This window comes from Falco peregrinus, chromosome 1, assembly GCF_023634155.1.
Source record: "Falco peregrinus isolate bFalPer1 chromosome 1, bFalPer1.pri, whole genome shotgun sequence".
Classification (NCBI taxonomy): Eukaryota; Metazoa; Chordata; class Aves; order Falconiformes; family Falconidae; genus Falco; species Falco peregrinus.
Genome location: NC_073721.1, coordinates 85,373,392 through 85,392,464, shown reverse-complemented (window position 1 = coordinate 85,392,464; position 19,073 = coordinate 85,373,392). Strand labels below are relative to the sequence as shown.

Below are 19,073 nucleotides of genomic sequence, written 5' to 3'. Positions count from 1 at the left end.
GTGTTTTCTGTTTTCCATCCTGATTCTATGAAACTGTTTTGTAAATGAACAAAAGTCAACTATATGTGACCCCAGCTTTCAAATCTTCCACATGCTCGCATAGACACAATAGTACTCTTACATGCTCAACTGTGCAATTTAAGGGGCCGCTATTGAAAATTAGCTTCCCAAGTTTATAGTGCTTTCACTGTCATGAAGGAACCGCTTTGTGAATCCCAGCCAGCACTGAACTGAGTTTTGCATTTAAAGCTGGGATTTACATTCTTTGTTATGTGTAAAGGATATAGTATATCCTCTATGAACTTAAAGCATAACAACCTTGATTAAAACCAATTTTATGATAGATAAACTTGTGAGAGGGCTTTTTTACTTCATTTCTGAAAAATACATCACGAAACTGAAATCAGAACAAGGAAATAGTTCCATGGTTTAGCCCAAAACACTAAAGCTACTTTTTCCTTTTCAGAAGTGCCTAGAGCTGCAGCCCTCCAACTGTCCCTTAAATATTACGTCATATTTATCATAATCCAAATAGTCTCTCCATTACAATTCTGGTAGGCTTGAGTTTTCAGAAGCAGAAACTACAATGTTGGGAAGCCATGAACAAATTGGGGCAGGTTCCTCACCAGTGTAACTGTATGGATTTTGAGATAATTGAATTTCACTCCATACAGCTAACCCATTAGTTAGGAACCCTTTCCTGTCTGTGTTTCACACCTCGGTTCTCAACTTCACAGTTTCCCTATTGCTTCCTTCCCTGGCCTCCCCACCTCTCCTCCCACTTCCTTTGCCTTCAGACTGCTCCCTTTCCTTTCTTATTATTTTCTCTCAGTTCTACTAACATCTTTCCCAATTTAAGGTGAAGGTGGATAAAGCAGGAATCCAACTACAGTCCAGCTTGGCTGTGGTTCCTAGCACTGGACTGGCACACAGCACAACTCATTGTCTAGGCACATGGGCAGAAGGAAACTCTCTGGCATCTGTGTGCTGGAACCTGAGTATCAGACTGTTTCCAGATAACCATGGCACATTCCTGGAGCAATCTGTGCTCAGCAGAAATCACACCATGTTACTAACTCTGCTATGAGACTGAGTGGCACTTCTGAGAGCACAAAACAAACAAGGTCTTAGCCACAAAGAGCTTAAGATGACAAACTGACTGTCTGAACCTTATCACCTGCTCCCGGACAAAGACAGCAAGGTAAGCAATCTTGTTTTTCCAAAATGTCAATCACTTGTAGTGCTAACCAAAGTTACACTGATCAGTATGCTCTCTCATCTGCATCAGACTTGCTTTCCCGGGGCCCCTCCATCAGGCCTGGGAAAACAGCATGAGAGGGGGCAGTTGATGCACTGATAGTGAGAAGCTTGTTCAAGCTTCATTATTAAAATCATAATTAAAAACTTGCCAGTGTATTTTTCAACCCACCTTTGCTTTCCCAGGCTCAGTTGGGAAAACTGAAGCTAAATGGTTTATGAGTTGGTTTCTTTGTCAATATCAGCATTTCCCAATCATTTTCATGCAAGCAACAACTGACATTTTGGAGAAAAAAAAATCACAGCCCCTCATACAGCTTTGCCATGGTAATACTATTTTTTTTTTTAATCAAGAGCTAAGCTGCATTTTGAATATTCGTTTACACATTTATTTTTCCCAACTTTGTTTTCATATTTATTTGATCACATGGTAACATACATGTATGTTTTTCTGAAGTGAAAAAGCATGTTTTTTTCATTCTTTCACATCTGACCTCAACTTCTCAACGTCTCTCAGACCCACAGACCACAATATGGGAATCAGGCTTCTAGGGCAAAAGACATGCACCTATTGAGATTATCCAATCCATGAACAACACTTCATGCTCATTGGGATACTCAAATAGACATAATTTTCCTAACTGCTTTCCTGCCCACCTCCCTCCTTCCTCGTCTTTGAACGTGCAAGATTACACAAAAGAACTGGCAGTGGTGTCTAAAACCAAAATTGCAGAAACAACAATTGACTGAACCCTTGGACTCCGCCCAGAAAAATCTCAATTAAGAGAATTCGTTGTAACAATTTTAATATTCAGCACTGAAGGAATAATTTTAAAGCAAAATGAGCATATTTAAAATGGTAGCCATCTCCACTGCTAACAACAGGTAAAACTGTATATTATTGAACTGAAAAAAAATTCAGAAACAGAAAATATCCTGTTGGCTGTTTGCTTTTTTAAGTTTCCTAAAACGGAGCTTATGCCAAACCCTCAAGATTTCTAACTGCACACCCTTTGAGAAAGTTCTCAATGTTCATATTTCTTCTGAAATTTGCAGGTGAGCTTTTTCTGTACTTCTTGAACCCTATATGGAAACAAACTTTGTTTCCCACAATCTTTTTAATAATTTGCACTAAGGACAAGCAAAATGGAGGCCCCCATTGTACCAGAAACCGCCCAGTCCCTTTCCCCTACACATTTAAATACAAGAGAGACAAATACAGAGGAACAGTTATCCACATTTACAAATAGGAAGTTGAGGCATGAAAAATGAATGCTGAAGGAGTACTGGAGGTCTGTGGCAGCTACAGGACATCAGCTAGGAGATCCTGGATCCCAGAGAGGTGCTTTACTCATCCAAACATCTATGTTTTGATGCCTCTAGGCATTTGCATTTGCGTTCCTTTTGTAATACAAAGGGAGGAGGCTCAAACGAATTTTTAAAACTCCAGCTGGTACTAAAATCCTGAAGGTATTTTCGTTCTCATAAGATTTTATAAAGCACCTCTCTCCTTAAAAAAAAAAAGAAAGCTAACAAACATAGCTTCAGGGTTTACTCTTCCTTGAGGTGTTCTAATTAAATAACACTTTATTGGACAGTTATAAGTTATTCATTATTTTTCTGACAAAGATATGTTATGTAGTTCACAGATATCTACAGAGAAAAGCCATAACTGCCAGGGGGCAGATGGAAGTGTTGAAAACTTCACTTCTGACAACAGTTAGATGGTCACCCTGCAATTTGTTTCAACACAGCCAGTTGTGTTGCCATAACTTGTTAAACATCTGCTAAAAACATATGGAAGCCTCCTGGGGGATGTACATTGATACCATTCATCAAATTATTTCACTGCTTCCCTTCTCCCCAGATGACTCCCTCCAGAGAGGCAACTGAAGCAAAGGATTCTAATGTCTATATGTAGAAAGGGATCCCTAACCAGAAAAGTGGTGATAGCTCCCTTTGAACCTGGGAGAAGGTGCCATCCAAGCAAATTCTTCTGAAGCACATGTAACATGGTTAAGGAGAAAAACAAAACAGCACATCATCAGGACTCCGAATCAGTCATCCCACTGGGCCCTTAGGTGAAAGGTGGTAACATGGTGTCCTATGGCAAAACTATTCCCCATTCTGCAGAAGTTGGTTTACATGGGCACTACTAGGTCAGCTGGGAGATTTCTGGAATTATGACCTTTGGCATGGAAGGATCTAAAGTTTTTCCTGGTATCACATAAAATAGAATTTTATTAAATCCAGAAAGTTGGACTGTCTACTACCTAAACACCAGGAAAAATACTCATGGCTGTGTAAAATGACCACAAGAAAGCTGTAAAATGCAACAACAGTGTCAATGACTTGCAGCATTATCACTGACCCTCAGTTTGCGTGGTGTAAACGTCGCTGGACATCACACATGAACCCAGAATTTTTCATGATCAAATTCAGTGTGAATTTGCAGGGTGTAACTTTTAAGATGTGGACCGATCTCCAGTGACAGGTGGAGATGTCCTATCCTAACAAGTCCATGAAGTAATGATTGGATGGTGATGCTACTATAACCTCATTGGGATAAGTGTCAAAAAGTACTCAGCTTTCTTTTGTTCCCAGAAGCTTCTCTGTTTTTTCTCAGTTATGTTACTTTCTGTAACATAGTACTTTTCTGCAGACGTCTTTTCACTCGCCATTCATCCACCTTCCAAGCACACACACAGCCAGGGCAGAAATAAAACTGCACAACTTTTGCTTCTTTTTCCTCAGTCTCAGGAATCCTTCTATGCATGTGTGCATGAGGCAGCCCTGCTCTTCTGTCAGCAAAAGGGAACTTGTAAGTGAATAGAGCATCCATGCTGGGTATAGGAGCTGTGAAATTGCTGAATGCTGCACAGTGGGATTGAGGCAGACTTGGTGCTATGTTAAGATCAGCTGGTTTTTAAAATGTAGGAATAAAATGAATGGTCCTTGTGAACCCTTCACCAGGCACTAATTAATCAGCCTCCCACTTTTACAAGTGAGAGCAAATGAATGCCAGGAATATGCAGGGATTTCATCAGGTGGGCATCAGGATTAGAATTTAGGGCTTCTAAACTGTGATCAAACCACATGATTGCACCCCTATCAGCTAATTCAGGCATGGTGCTTCTTTACCTGAAGATGAAAACCCCTTCACTGGCTGGACACTCATTAGTCAGAATGACTGTTGTACAAATATGGTTATTTTACAGATGAAAAATATGGATTCTTGTAGGCCACTGTGGAACACAGGTTGGAACTATGTGAGTCCCTTATCTGACTGATTCCTGCTGTGAATATATTAAACACCATTGTGTTACTAGCTGCTGTTTCCTATCAGGAAGAGATAAACTGTGAATTTATTAAAGGTTGGAGCCAACCCCACCCCTGGTTTTACTAGACTGATTTCAGTGAAATAATGCCAAGGACACATTCTCTCAGCTAAGTAGCCCTTAGCCACCTACTGAGATTAACATATTGTACACACATCACAAAAGCTTACAAAGCAAGAGAAAAGCAGCATCTCCTTGTTTCCTGTTTTTCTAAGCTGCCATCAGAGAAGGATCCAGAATCTAGATTCTGTCTGAAAGATCCCCAAGACACTCTTCCAGTCTACTAGAAGTTTGAATCCAGCAAACCCTTGAAATCTGAGAAATATGGGAAGCCTGGCAAAGGCTCTGAAGCTTTCTGCTCTTCCCTCTTGTAACCAAGCAACTTTGCACAGCCTTCCATGCCATGTTTTAGCTCTTGTGATCTTGGCTGTGATAACAAATTGCAGAAGTGGTTGTGAAAGTTAAAAGACATTAAAAAGAAAATGTTAACTGGACTCCTCTGAATTCATGAAATGTACAGCTGAGTCAAGACTAAGGAGTTTAAAGGGGAACAGGGGTTTGCCCTAACTACTTCGGCAGCACCGCTTTTAAGACAGTTTTAATCACTCCAGTAGAGGTGCAGAAGCAGTGCAAGTCTTCAGGTTAGCTTCTTCTGTGCAGTCTGCAATCCAGTCTGTACATTTCCATCTTCCTCTTTCTCACTACATGTCCACAGCCTCTCTCCTGCTTTCACCTCCTTTTCTCTAGGCACGTTTTCTCTCACTGCCTCCAGCCCTGTTGTGTTCTCTGCAGGACTTTGACTCAAATTCTTTACTTTCCCCCAAGGATCCCTGAGGTAAACCCCTCCCTTAGTCATTATCAGCTTTCTATGTTGTCTTCCAGGTGATCTTATTTCAGTTTTACAGATAAAGACACAAAGCAGAGCAGGGAAAGAAGGGTCAAAGTCAGACAGAAGGGTTTTTCCTCTTTAACCTGACAAAATGGGGGCAAATACATCTGTTGCAAGCAGAAGCAATGACATGTTAGAAAGGATGAGAATGGAAACTCTGGCTTCCTTGGAAACAGCCACTGAAATCAAGCAATAGTTTTGGGAAGCCCAGGGGATTGATAGAAGAGCTGGTCTCCTTCCAATTGGGACTTGCTGTGTTCCAGGGCTATAATCAGGCAAATAGAGAATTTGCCAACCAAGGCTTTATTCAATGCACCAGGGAGCACAGTCGTCCCTTCACCTGAGCTAGAAATGGCTTCAATAATGTGCAGCATGTGCACAAGTCACTAAAAAGCCTTCACCCTTCACCAGTCAGAGAAGTGCAGTTGCGTGTGCAGCAGGACTGGCAGAGGCAAGAGGATGGCAAGCTATTAAGAATGAAGCCTAATGGCCCCTTGAGAGCATTGGGAGTGGGGAAATAAAATAAAATTAAAAAAACCCTTCACCTGAATTTTAATCACACCCAAGGGAAGACATGAGATTTAATACAAAACATTACACAGCTGCTTTGCTACATGAGATTAACTTCATGTAACAGGATGAATAAAAATATTCCCACTCCAACTTTCTGAAACATTCTGCCCTGAGGCAGTGAGAGAAATGGCACAGAATACAGAATGAGGCAGGGCGATGAGCTAGAGATGCTTTTAAGCTCTGTGCAAGTCACCCATCCAAAACTGGGCTCTGACACAAATCTCCTTCAGCATCTCAAATTAATAATTCATCCTTAGCTGGGCAATCATTACAAGAGCTCTTTTTGTAGAAGTCATAGAGAACAAATATAAGAGTTAATTATGGCTGGCAATACTGTGAATCTTTGAAAGCAACAGGCTATGACACCACTTCTTAGGTTCTCCTAGTCCTGTGCTTAGAGCCTGGGCATCTGCAAAAGACTGTAAATGTAAGTGTATGAGGAGTGACCCACTTCTGCAACTGGAAGCTGGAATGCCTCCCAGGCGCACACATGACATTTTGGCAGCACAGAGAAAGAGAAGTTCAAGGAAACTAGGAAACGAGTGTTGAAGAGGAGTGTGAACAAAAATACCAAAGCAGCAAAATGTCTAGTTCTAAACCCTTTGGAATCAGGCACCCAAGATGAGCTGCTATCAAGATCACAAGAAATCTTTGTGGTAGAAATAAGGCAACTTTCCTCAGCCACCAAAAGAAGTTGTAAGCTCACATTGCAGCCTGTCAAAGGCAGCAGGGACTCAGTCATAAATTGATTTACAAGAATATCAGCTGGAGATATAACCTTTCTGCTTTTCAAGATGTAGTGTAAATACATGTCCCTTGACAAGTAACTTCCCTTGGTAACCTCATCAACCATTTATGAAGCCAGAGTGGTATTTCCTTAGTGCTCAGCATGACAGGCAGTGTGCAATTCACAAAGTACACCTCCATCCATAATCAACAATTTCTAAAATTAACTATTTCCTCTTCCTGAAAAAAATATCAGAAGCATCCAACTGATCATTGTGCACATTTTACACTTATCTTTTTGGGACAGCGGTCCCGTTAGGTCCTGGAAATTAAGCAACTGCCAGCACTGACTAGGCCTTGGAAAATAAATCCAGATCTCAACAATTCCTATGAGTCAGATGTGATTTTCTTCTTCTATGCCAGATGAGAATTCACAACTTCAGTGTGATGCCAGTCACAGAAATAATCAAAACGGAGAGCTGCCTTGGCCAGCAGTGTGCTCAGGGACAGTGTGCTGCCTTAGTCTCTGCGGGAGCTGTGGAAGGGCAGGCTGGCTGTGGCTGCTGCTGCTCAGGAAGGAGTCAGGGTTATTCAGAACAGATGCAGCAGTCACTTACCTGATCTCTCTCAGGTGTCTGGCAGCAGTAGTCATAGCAAGTCCAGTCCCCCGGTGCTCTCCTCTTCAGCCCACAATTACAATTGCACCCCTTCCCACTACTCTTCTCTTGCCTGCTGGAAAAAGCAGTCTTGCAGCAGTCCCTCATTTTGGGGGCTGAAAAATTGGACTTTGTCTATGCTGTTCAGAAGCCTTGAGTTACCCCCAGGCACTGGTGATGCTCTGCAGCTGGAGGTGTTCTGAGTGAGATGTAAATCAAGATACATGGTCATAAAGCAGCTAGTGACAAGTCTTGAAGGAAAAAAAAAGGTGTTATCTTTAGTAACCAGGCCAAATGCCAGCTCCAGCTAAGATAACAGACATTCTACTGACTTCCTGCAATTCTCCTTCATTGAAATATTATCCTTTCTACTTCCTGCCAGAGTGTCATTTAACACTGCTTTGCCAGCCTACCATGATTCACTCAAAGGAAGCTGCATTTCAGTAAAGACTAAAGTAACTCCACTACATTACAAATGCATCCAAACTGTGAGATTCAGAATGAGGTTTATAGACATATATACATATTCAAGAGGCTGCATGAATTCAGTGGTTTAGTTTAATTTGGGTCAGTGAAATTAGCAATAATCCTTTATTGTAGGAAAAGCTGGTTAAATACACGGATGACCCAGGCATTCCTGTCTGTATTATTCCAAACAATAGCGAGACCCTCTTCCTGTAGCACCCTGATCTTGGATTCCCAACGCCACTAATCCTATCACCTGGAAACAACTACTGCTCTTCAAGACTGCACTGAAGTGCTCTCCAAACAGCAAGCACCACAATGTCCACTATCTTTCATCATGATAGCTACTGGGCCATGTCTACACCAACATTTGCTGCACATATTGCAGTTCTGCCTCAACACCTTTCAGACACCATCAGGTGATACAAATGTTTTGCCATAACATATGACTTTAACACAAGATGAAACTACACCAAAGCAATTTACCCCTATCTGTATATTTGCACTGGAATATATACCTACATACCTGAGGAAGATGGAACAGCTCTCAGAGTAGGCAGGAGGAAGTGTTGTTTTTCTGTTCACAATGGGTTTCCTCATCAGTCAGGCATGTTCATTAAAGCTTGCTTCCTTTAGTGGGATCACTATAAAGGGCAATTATGGAGGAGGAAAAGGAGTACAGACTTATGACTTGCCATCTTCCAGGATTTGTCCTGAAGATTAATTGAATGCACCACTTTAATGAGGATGAGTCCCCACTGAATGGGGGACCAAATTCTTCACATTCTAATGTAACGTTACAATAACAAGACATCCTCTCTACACATGTAAGGCTGTGTCTTTCACAGGAGCATTAGGTACAGTGCACAAATCACAGACCAAGGAGCAAAGGCATAACTATTCACTGAAATTCAGGTAGTGTCAGAGCCTCGGGATCTGCAAGGCCAGCCCTGCTGTAGCTAATAGGCAATTTCTCCATCAAGTGTCACACTGTTCACATGTTCCTGCTTCTCCCTTTCCTCCCAGAGAGCTGATGGTGGTGTTGATGGAAGTGGGACTACAGTGAACTGTTCTCTGATATGAGGTGTGCCAGGCAGTGGGATGCTGCTCTCAGTTCCAGAAGCTGTCAAAGCCATCATGGATTTATATTCTGTGGAAGTAATTAGGGACTCCCCGTTGCTCCTCCACTCGCCTACCATTTGTAGGGCAATTACATCAGATGAGAGTCGTGCTCAGTCAACGTTTCCAGCCTCTCCTGAAGCCAGTGGGGACTATTAAGAGAGGTTACTGGGGCAGATGGAATATTCCCACTAGAATGTACATACAGAGCTATAGATTTTGCCCTTGAACATAGCCTGTGGCAATTTCCAGCAGATAAATGAAAGCTGCTGTTCTCATTGATTTTTTTTTAATAATTATTTGCATCATCTCTTGCTTCTAGTCATAGTGATCCCATCTCCAGTCTGCGGTAGAGACATTCATTCCGTTTTCTATCTTCCATATTTGCCTAATTTTTTCCATTCACTGGCTCACTCTCTCTACAATTAGCACAGGGATACAGAGCCCTTGTGCCTAGGGAGTCTGGAAGGGGAGGTGCTGCTGCTCACCAAGCTCCTTTTGATAAGGTTTGCAAGGAGAAGGGACTGGCTCTGAAACAGTGAAGCAGTTTTCTTCAGCTAGCTTTTGTCCTTCCCTCACAGCCAACAAATTGGACTAGCAACTCAGAAACACATCCTGAGCTCAATTTATCTTCCTGCATCAAGCAAAAACCTTTACAATGCAGTGAGTTTCTTAGGCAGTGGACTTCCCACTGTCAAGTGAGGCCCACAAGGGACCAGGACCTGTGAGTTTTGCCAGGATGAAAAGCCACACTCTTGCAGTTTCCTGCCTAATAGCAGAGTCCTTGCCCCGCCCCGCCCCCCCCCCCCCCCCCCCCCCCCCCCCGGGTGAACTGCCATTGACCCAGAGAATTCAATTAGTATGGTTCTTCCTTTATCAAACAAACTCCACATGGCCCAAACCAAACATGGTGTATTTGAAAACAAATGGATTGAAATGGCCCTAATCTACTCAGACACTGTCCTCTGCATATGTTCCCTCCGATTCAGCCTATCCACAAACACAATCAGGGAATCAACGGGGTCCCTTCTGGTTTGTGAGAGGAGAGGGGAGTCTTGACACCCTGCAGAACAAAGAGCACCAGTGACTGGAGTCTGTATCAAACAGACCATTACAGTGCCTTGACAGTGCTTTTTGGGCCAGTTTTCTGACTGTCCCCCCTGTTGAGCCCTTAGGGAAAGCTGGGGCGTGCCTCAGCTGGGGTTCTAGGGAAGAAAGCTTGTGTGACCTTGACTCATACCATTTTCCCTATGCACAGTGATGCACAGTACCATCACATGCAGTCTGGACAAACCACACTAGCTAAAGCACTTCTGTAAGCCACCACTGCAGAAACCACAGCACCTTGCCTGGAGGGCTCTAAATCACTTCAGCCATCTTCATCTTCATACATGAAGATTTTTCCTTTATACCACAGAAAAGTTGTCAGTGCCTCCATTTATGGGGCCCACTGATCAGTTACATCTGTCCTAGGTTGCATGGCGTGTCAAAAGGAGATTTCCTGCCTGACTTGCCCAAAATAACGCAGCTACAAGGAGGAGATGAGAACCATCTTGCCGGCAGATAGGTACAGCCACAGATGCTGCACCTATGATTGCCATCATAGCCAGCACAGACTTGTTTGGGAATCCTCCTCTAAGACAGTGCACCAAGCAGTGAGTTGAGGTTGTCAGAAATTGCTGGACACTCCTGACATCTATTCAGACACCTCTCGCATGCCTCATCTTCTCTTACCCAGCGGAGACTGGGAACAACCTCTGCCACCACGCAGGCCACCTTACCTTATCAATGTATACAAGTATCTTAGGAGAGGGAGACAAGAGGATGGGACCAGGCTCCGTCCAGTGGTGCCCAGTGACCAGACAAGGGGCCACGGGCACAAACTGCAACACAAGAAATTCCATCTGAATATGAGGAAAAACTTCTTTACCCTGAGGGTGCCAGAGCACTGGGACAGGCTGCCCAGAGAGGTTGTGGAGTCTCCTTCTCTGGAGACATTCAAAACCTGCCAGGACACAATTCTGCAACCTGTTCTAGGAGAACCTGCTTTAGCAGGGGGCTGGACTAGATGATCTCCAGAGGTCCCTTCCAACCCCGACAGTTCTGTGATTCTGTGAGATAGAGGAAAGCCAGAGAGGGTGCCCTGCCCAACAGGCCCAGGCAGAGATGTGCTGGAGGAGCAGTGGAAAAGGCCAGAGATCCTGACTCCCTTTTGCTTTGGGGCACAGATGGAGAATAGCATGTCAGGCAGCACATCTTCGGTAGACTTTCTGGTGGTTCACAAGAAAAAACTGGTAAAAGAAGATCAGAGACAGCACAACTGTGACAGGGCTTGAAAACACTGCCACAAGTTCTGGAAGGATCGTGACTTGCCTGAAGAGAGCTCTGTATGGTAGTGAGAGTTTAGAGATACACCGAAGGACCAGTGACACATACAGGAATTTCAATCCTGGGCTATGCAGCTGGGTAGCCATGAGGGCTGCAAAGACACCAATAAACAAAACTAGTCCTCCCTAGCACAACCCATCCCAGAAGGCTTCCTCCACGTGGTCATTCAGACAGCAGGGCATTTGAGCCAAGTCTCCTGTGGCAATGCCCACTGAGGCTAGTCTCTGCTGTCACAGTGGGCAGTGACTTCTCATTCAGCCTTATCCCTCCTGGTGACAATCTAACAGCAGGAAGAAGGCAAGAGCCAGGGGCAAATATTCATTCTAGGAAGATTCAAAGCCAGTGAATCTATTCCCTTTATACAGCCTTTATACATCTGTTTTCAGTGTATAACACATCTTAGGTGAGTTTAACAAAAGTGTGAAAAAAGAAATCCTGTGAAATTAGATCAGAAACCTTAGCAGAACATGTTTGAAGAAATTGCTGAAAAACATACATTAGAAGTTATGTTTTCTATTCCAGGCTGCCTGAAATATAAGGCAGGACATACATACCCTGAGTGGTGGATGTGAATTATCCCACTGGAACCAGTAGCCAGCACTCCAAACTTCTGAGGTGAGCCATTCTTTTCAGCCACTTCCTTTGCCCCAAAAGCCCTTGACAGGTTTTCCATATTCTCTAAAGTACCGGACATGACCTCATTTTCTTTTTTTCTGTCAGAAACACCCACCATGAAGATAAAGGGCAAAAAACAAAGAGGAATTTCTGTTGCACTACCCAATTACATTCAAAGTAAGGAACCATTAGAAGCTGTTGCAAAGCTAGGCTCTGCCCCAGTGGCAGGGTGCTCCCTAGGAGCACTGATGGGCAGGTTTTTGCACCCACTGCTGCTTCTTTTTTCTGCAGACACAACACTCCCTGTAGAGCACTCACACAACAATGCAGCTGCCTCACTGAGAACAAGCTAAAAAATATCTGAGGAGACTTTTGGAAAGGCCGCCTAAGGGAGCTGGAGAAAGCAGTACAATCAGCAGCACAAGCACACTGAGCACAGCAGAATTCACTGGGAAAATATATTGATCTGGCTGTACTGATTTTGAGATTTGAGGAAGTCACAAGAATGCTTGAAGTTGCTCATTTACATTTTGTTACCCAGAATGCACTTCCAACTCATCTCTTTCCCACAGGCACCAACATCAAAGCTGTGGAAACAAGCTATCTTTGCATGAAGGTTTTTCTTTTTAATTAAACATTATAAACTAAGGCCAGAAATTCCTTCTTCTTTCACAGCTGGAGAAAGCATAAAGGGAAAAGTGAGGGTAGAGAAACAGAATCCATCAGTCACTGTGCAGAGAGAGATTGCTTGGCTGTGGATGCTTACAATTGCCTTCTAACTGCTTGGCTCATTCATGTAACATATGGTGAGGCATGGAAAACCCACCTATAGCCCAAAGGTCACTATGCCACCTGCAGACCCCCGACAACATGCAGCCTTGCACAAATACACATGGAAGTAATTAGGGAGGCAAGGGAGCTGGGATTTGAAGCGGAACCCCCTCAAGTCTGTCGCATTAATCCTTCCAGCTGAGCTGGAGAAGAAGTCTGAATTCCCATGGGTCTGATTGCCGCAGCTTGTAGCTCAGGGTGGAAAAAATGTGATTTACTGTTTCCTTGCCACTAACACACCATTGCATTTGTGGGGTTTGGGCGGGGAGAAGCGCATAAGGGAATTCCAAAGGAGCCAGGTTCACTTCCCTCATTACCTGTACAGCCACAGCCTGGCAGGCTGTCTTTTTTTTTTGCCAGTGTTGCTTTTCCATGTGCATTCAGTTTAGAAATTACATTTGCGTTTCTCTTCTTATGAATTGGCAGTTAAAGGTGACGAGGTCTTTGGGACCAATGTGGTAGATCCCAGTGTCTGTATAAAGGGATGCAGAGTGACAGGAGTTTGGATTCATCTCTTCCTTATAATGCTGCATCCTCTAGAAGTCTTAAGTTGTGAACTGCAAACCCCTCCTCTGCATTACACTGATCAGGACAACTTCCCCTTACCACAAAGATCTTACAGCTGAAGCACCAGCCAAGACATGAGCGTGATACATCATGGCAAGGAAATCATGGTGATTGGATGGGGCTTTGAACAACCTGGTCTGGTGCAAGGTGTCCCTGCCCATGGCAGTGGGGTTTGAGCTAGATGATCTTTAAGGTCTCTTCCAATTCAAACCATTCTATGATTCTGTGATTCTGTGACTTTGGAAAGTTAATTTATTGCCAATTAAAATAAAAATGTAATTATAATTTGGGTAGTGGGAAACAAAAGATGCAAAAACATTAATACCTTTCACACCCTCTTGCTCAGGCTCAGCTTCACTCCTTCATTTCAGACTCCTCTATCCTGCCCAGGCAGCACAGGGAGGATGGGAGGGGATGGGAGGTTATGGTCAGCATGTAGTGATTTCTCTCTGCTGCTCATTTCTTCTTGTACTTTTCCTTTGGGGCACCCACAACTTCTCTGGGCAACCTGTTCCAGTGTCTCACCACCTCCACAGTAAAGAATTTCTGTCTTACATCTAAACTAAATCTACCCTCTTCCCGTTAAAAGCCATTCCCCCTTGTCCTATCACTTACATGCCCTTGTAAAATGCCCCTCTCCAGCTTTCTTGTTGGCCCCTTTAATTACCAGAAGGCTGCTGTAAGGTCTTTCCAGAGCTTTCTCTTCTGCAAGTTGAACAACCCCAACTGCCTCAGCCTGGAGAGGTGCTCCAGCCTTCTCATTATCTTTACGGCCCTCCTCTAGACTCATCCCAACAGGTCCATGTCCTTCTTATGGGCCTCAGACTCAAATGCAGTACTCCAGGTGGGGTCTCATGTCAAGTCTGTTCTGCCCGTGACAGCAATCGGTAAGTGATCTCCCTGTCTGTATCTCAGCCCATGAGCTTTCTTATTCTTGTTCTTCCTATTTTCTCCCCTTGTCCTGCTGGGGGAGGGAGTGAGCAAGCAGCTGGGTGGGAGTTTGGCTGTTAGCTGAGGCCAAGCCACCACAATACAGAAGTACAGCTTTCATAGACCGCATAATGCAAGTGCAACATGCTCCTTTGATGAAAATAACTGGTTTCGTGGCACAGTGGAGTGCGCAGTCTCTGCAGACCACTGGCAAGTGGCACATCATGCTCATGTAACTTCATCAAGTCATTCACATACACTTAATGAGTGATAAACAAGCCACTGCATTCTTCCTTGTTCCTCCTTTACTAAGTGAACATACATCATAAGCACAGCCATCTAAGATGTTTCTATTTCATCATTCCCCTAGAGGTTTTCTATCTAATTTTAAACTAACTGTTTACATTTTCTGGATTGTGTCAAATAAACAGTCACCACTATATAGAAGCTCAGGATACAGGAAGAGGCAGGGATGGGGAGCACTGCTAAGGTCTCTCCTCATCTCTTTCTGGAATATAAATATTGGCCATGCAATTCCTAGTGCAATTGCCTCTATTCTTGTGGAATTGTCTGGGTAAATTCTCTGGCACCACACAATGCTGCCTCTGCTTTTTGAAAAAAAACCAGATAAACTCACAGGGGGCAGTTCTGAGTGAACAGCAGGAATGCTTCTATGCTACCTTTGCGTTGTTGCTTAGCCAAGGATTTCCAGGCACTTTGCATGATGCAGTCACTCATCTACGGGGTCAAGATTATTTCCATGGTGGTTATCATGGAGGAAGGTGGTTGTGTCTGCTGTTCTTGCTGAATCTCCCAACTCTGCAGTTTTTACCCACCCCCAATGGAGGTAAACAAACCAGCATAGCTATCTCCATTTGACAAGATGTTCTGTCTCCTGGTGAGAAAACAGAAAGCAAAGTGTGCTGGGATAGCATCAAAGTCAGAACTATGGAAGATGCTAGGTGTTTCTCCCATCATATGGAGAAAATCAAAGTACAAGCATACAAGCCACCCACAAATTCTGTCACTGAATATGAGCTCAGAAGTTGATCCTAAACTCTAATCTTGGACTACCTTCTTCAGCTGATTTTGCTGCCTTTCCCTACATTTGAAAATGAAGAGCAAACCCTAATACTGCTCTAGAACAGCTTTTACTCTGCAACTAGTTGGCAGAGTCACATGCCATACAAAGTAAAAAATAATAATTGTGTGGGGACAATGGACCTAAATCTTTCTCTTGCTGAATCAAACATCAGAGCACAGTCATGCTCAGTTCTATAACCCAGACTAAGCCTTTTGCTCAATATCCCCAGACTGCCATTTCAGGGAATGTTTACAGAAAGTTAATGCCATGTCAGCATCCCTGTGCAGGAAATGGCAAATATTTAGGCACTGAAAATGCAGAAATGCATGCATTTGGAGTCTGGCTTAAAAGGTTTCCACCCTGAATGCAGCGCTTTCCAAAAATGAACGTAACTCATCACTGGAAATCTGGATAAATACAGTTCATTTAAATGCTGCTTAATTTCCTGTACAAAGTAAATGGATGTATTTTAGTTTTGTCTTAACAAAACAGTCTCAAATTTCAGGCACCAGTTTTCCCCAGAAAGGGATATTCCGTCCTACCCATAAAGATGCCATCTCCCTGGTGAAAAGCAAGGTTCTCTGGCTAGGGTCAAGGAGTACATGCTCCCTGTGAGAGAACAGTGTTTTTCTGCATTATCAGGCCAATACCACAAACATGAGATAATCATGGAATGGCAGAATGTATGCACAGCTCTCAAAGAAAGATCCCTCATAGCTGAGTCTGATTGCCCCTGTTAAGAAAGATACATCTGACTGTCTGGTCTGGGGATTTAAAGCACCTTACCAAGGTGATTTAAAGCCACATCTTCTCTCATTCTTAGTAAGCCATTTTTCACAAGCAGTTCAATTTTTGTGAAGCCATCAGGAAATAAAACAAGGCGGTGCCTGTTTTCTCCACATACTTTCTCCACTTCACCCAGAGGAGAGCAGCGCAGTTCTGAATCACTTCCCATCAGCGCGAGGAAAGAGCTTTAAGTGGTTAATAATACCCAGTCAGGCTGGTGCCTCAGTGACAGGAGACAGCAAAAAGGTTTAGATGAGGTCTGAATGAGCCACTCAATGTGCTCTTCAGTCACTTCTTAGCCCTTTTGTGTTACAGGTATTATCAAAGTATCTAGACTCATTACTACAATGCTGATTCGTACTCCAGGGTCTGGACATACACCCTTGTGTGTTCTTGCCCACTCTGGGGTGCTGTGGAGCAGATAAACTGGATGGACTTAATCAGCATGCCTGGTCCCACTGCTTGGTAAACACTGCAGAATTCCACTGTTAAAAAGCTCATCTTACCAAGAGATTCCTTACCAGAAATATAGTTTCAGCCTGCGCACAAAGAAAGCACATACGATCCCTTCTGGTGGAAGTCTCCATGAGAGTGAGAAAAATATAGGGACATTATCACCAAGGATAATACATAACACTGAGAGAAAAACTTGGAAAGTATGTTTTGACCCCATGTCCCAAATTTCTTATGAACTCAATTCCTGTTTGGGCTGAGAAAAAGCTAAAATGTCCAGTTGGACTCTAAAGTATACTTTTTAACTGTTCATGTTTTAGTCAATATTGTTTTTCTGGCCTTTGGTAAATTAGTGTCTTAGCCCTTCCTTCTATGAGAGGGAAAGGAAGGTATGGCAGTAACACACTTTGAAAGGCACTGATTTAGGGCTTGGAGAAACAATTGCAAGTAAATTGGCTACTACAGCTTAATGAGGGTATATCAGCTGAACTGAAGTAACTGCACACTCTCTGCTCACAGCGAATGCCTTTTATTTAATACATAGATGTAATAGCTAACCTGCTGAGTCTTTTTATTGTTGCTATTGCAGATAGAAATAAGGACCTGCCTTTAAGCTCTTTCTTCTGGTGACCACAGTTATCTGTGCCATATTTTTCTCCTTTTGAAACAAATCTCTTTCAAAAGTGAATATTCATGAAAAGGGATTCAGCCAAGCAAAGCAACAACCTGAGGCTCTGGAAACATCTAACCATTGAACACACCACAACAGTCGCTGTTACCATCTGCTGTACCAGAGACTCAAGGTACACAACTATATTCTCTTCTGGGCAGAAAGCTGTTCCAAGTTTTAATCAACATTTGGAAGTAAACACCTGCCAGACAGAATAAATGAGAAGATCTGCATTAGTCTACACTGTTGTTGGCACTTGGCTAGCTTCCACATTTGCATGTCTCTGTGTAGCATTGTGCCTTGTGTCACTGTGTGTGTGACAGAGCTGTCATGTTCCCCAGCAGCACTGGATATTGGACATTTGCCACTGGCATGACACAAGGATGCATGGTTTGATGGGGGATTGTTGGAGATGAGATCCTAGACTATCTGGGCCAAGCATCCATCCGGGTTTTGCAGCTGCTTGAACATCTACAGTATTCACCAAGAACGAGCTTGGCGCTCTCGGTACTGCAAAGCAGTACTAGCAGGAATACAAGGTACAAAGTTTAGAAGAGAGTAGGGGCAGGAAACATCACTGGATTCAGACTCAGCCCTTCTCATTTCTGCCTAGAATTTACACTCTCAAGGAGGTTAAATCTGAAGTAGGGTAATTGAAAATATTACAGCAAGAGATGAATCACTCAACTTTATTAAGCTTTAATGACTGTTTTGATTGCTCTGACTGAGATGACAGGGCTGATTCCACTGTATTTACTAGACCACTTTAAAACAGTATCAATAATTTCAACATTAGACCTGCTGATTTTCTTCTTCAACACTTGGCCAGCAATCCAGACTCCTTGTGTCTGCACACTGGCTTATGAAAAATGGGATGGCATAATGCCACAGCCCAGGGAAGCATCATCACCCAGATGAAAACGATTGATCCAAGAAACAAAAGTCAGCATTGCTGGTTACCAGAAGCTGGAAAAGGGAGCCCTTTACAGGCCTCTCCCATGTAAAATAGTTTAGAAACACTAAACTATTTGGTTTGGTGCATGGACATTTCTTTGCAAAAATGAGCAAATCCTACTCATTTTAATTTTGTCAGATGGCTTTAGACATTCTGTTACTAGACAAGTAGTGGCAATTTCATCAAACTGGAGGGGTTTACAGATGCGGTAAAAGGAAATGTTTATCGCTGGCTCTCTCTACAGATATGCTTGCCCCAATTCTCTCTTGTGAAGAATTGAGATTGCCCATGCTGTACGTCACATTCTTTTTGCTCTGGCAACAGTGGAAGCTCTTGTCATGGAGTATTGTGTTACACAAGATCAGACCTCATGGGCCACTTCTAGTGGTTACTGACTCTTTTTGTTCCATTTCAAACCTTGAGTTACTGAGGTCAAATACAGTGACCCTAGCCTTCATTTGGTATCAAAGGGAGGGATACAGCCTTTATACACTGTGGGAACTTAAGCTTCAAAAGACATAGCGTCAATACATACAGGAAAGTGCCTCCAGCACTTACTGATTACTAGCTGGGGGAAGGCAGGATTTTCCTATAGGTTCCCAGTGGGCTCAGGCACAGGGGATACCAGCAGAACAGTTGCTGTGGCTGAGGACAGCAGAGGCTGTACGGAATGGGATCTTTTGTAAATCTTTCAGCCAACCAATTCCTTTAGGATGTGGGGGATTCCTGGGAGGCACATGGGAGGATGCACCTGAGGCTTCTGATATCCCA

At 43.3% G+C, this 19,073-nt stretch overlaps 1 protein-coding gene across 1 annotated transcript in view; it reads right to left on the bottom strand.

The window, feature by feature from the left end:
- The window catches only part of TSPAN18 (tetraspanin 18), a 133,792-nt gene extending 126,201 nt beyond the window's left edge, over positions 1-7,591 (bottom strand). The window contains exon 1 of the mRNA XM_055796454.1: positions 7,401-7,591. The gene's annotated coding sequence lies outside the window, so the exon portion shown is untranslated. The remainder of the gene's footprint in view (positions 1-7,400) is intronic.
- Between the last annotated feature and the right edge of the window lie 11,482 nt (positions 7,592-19,073).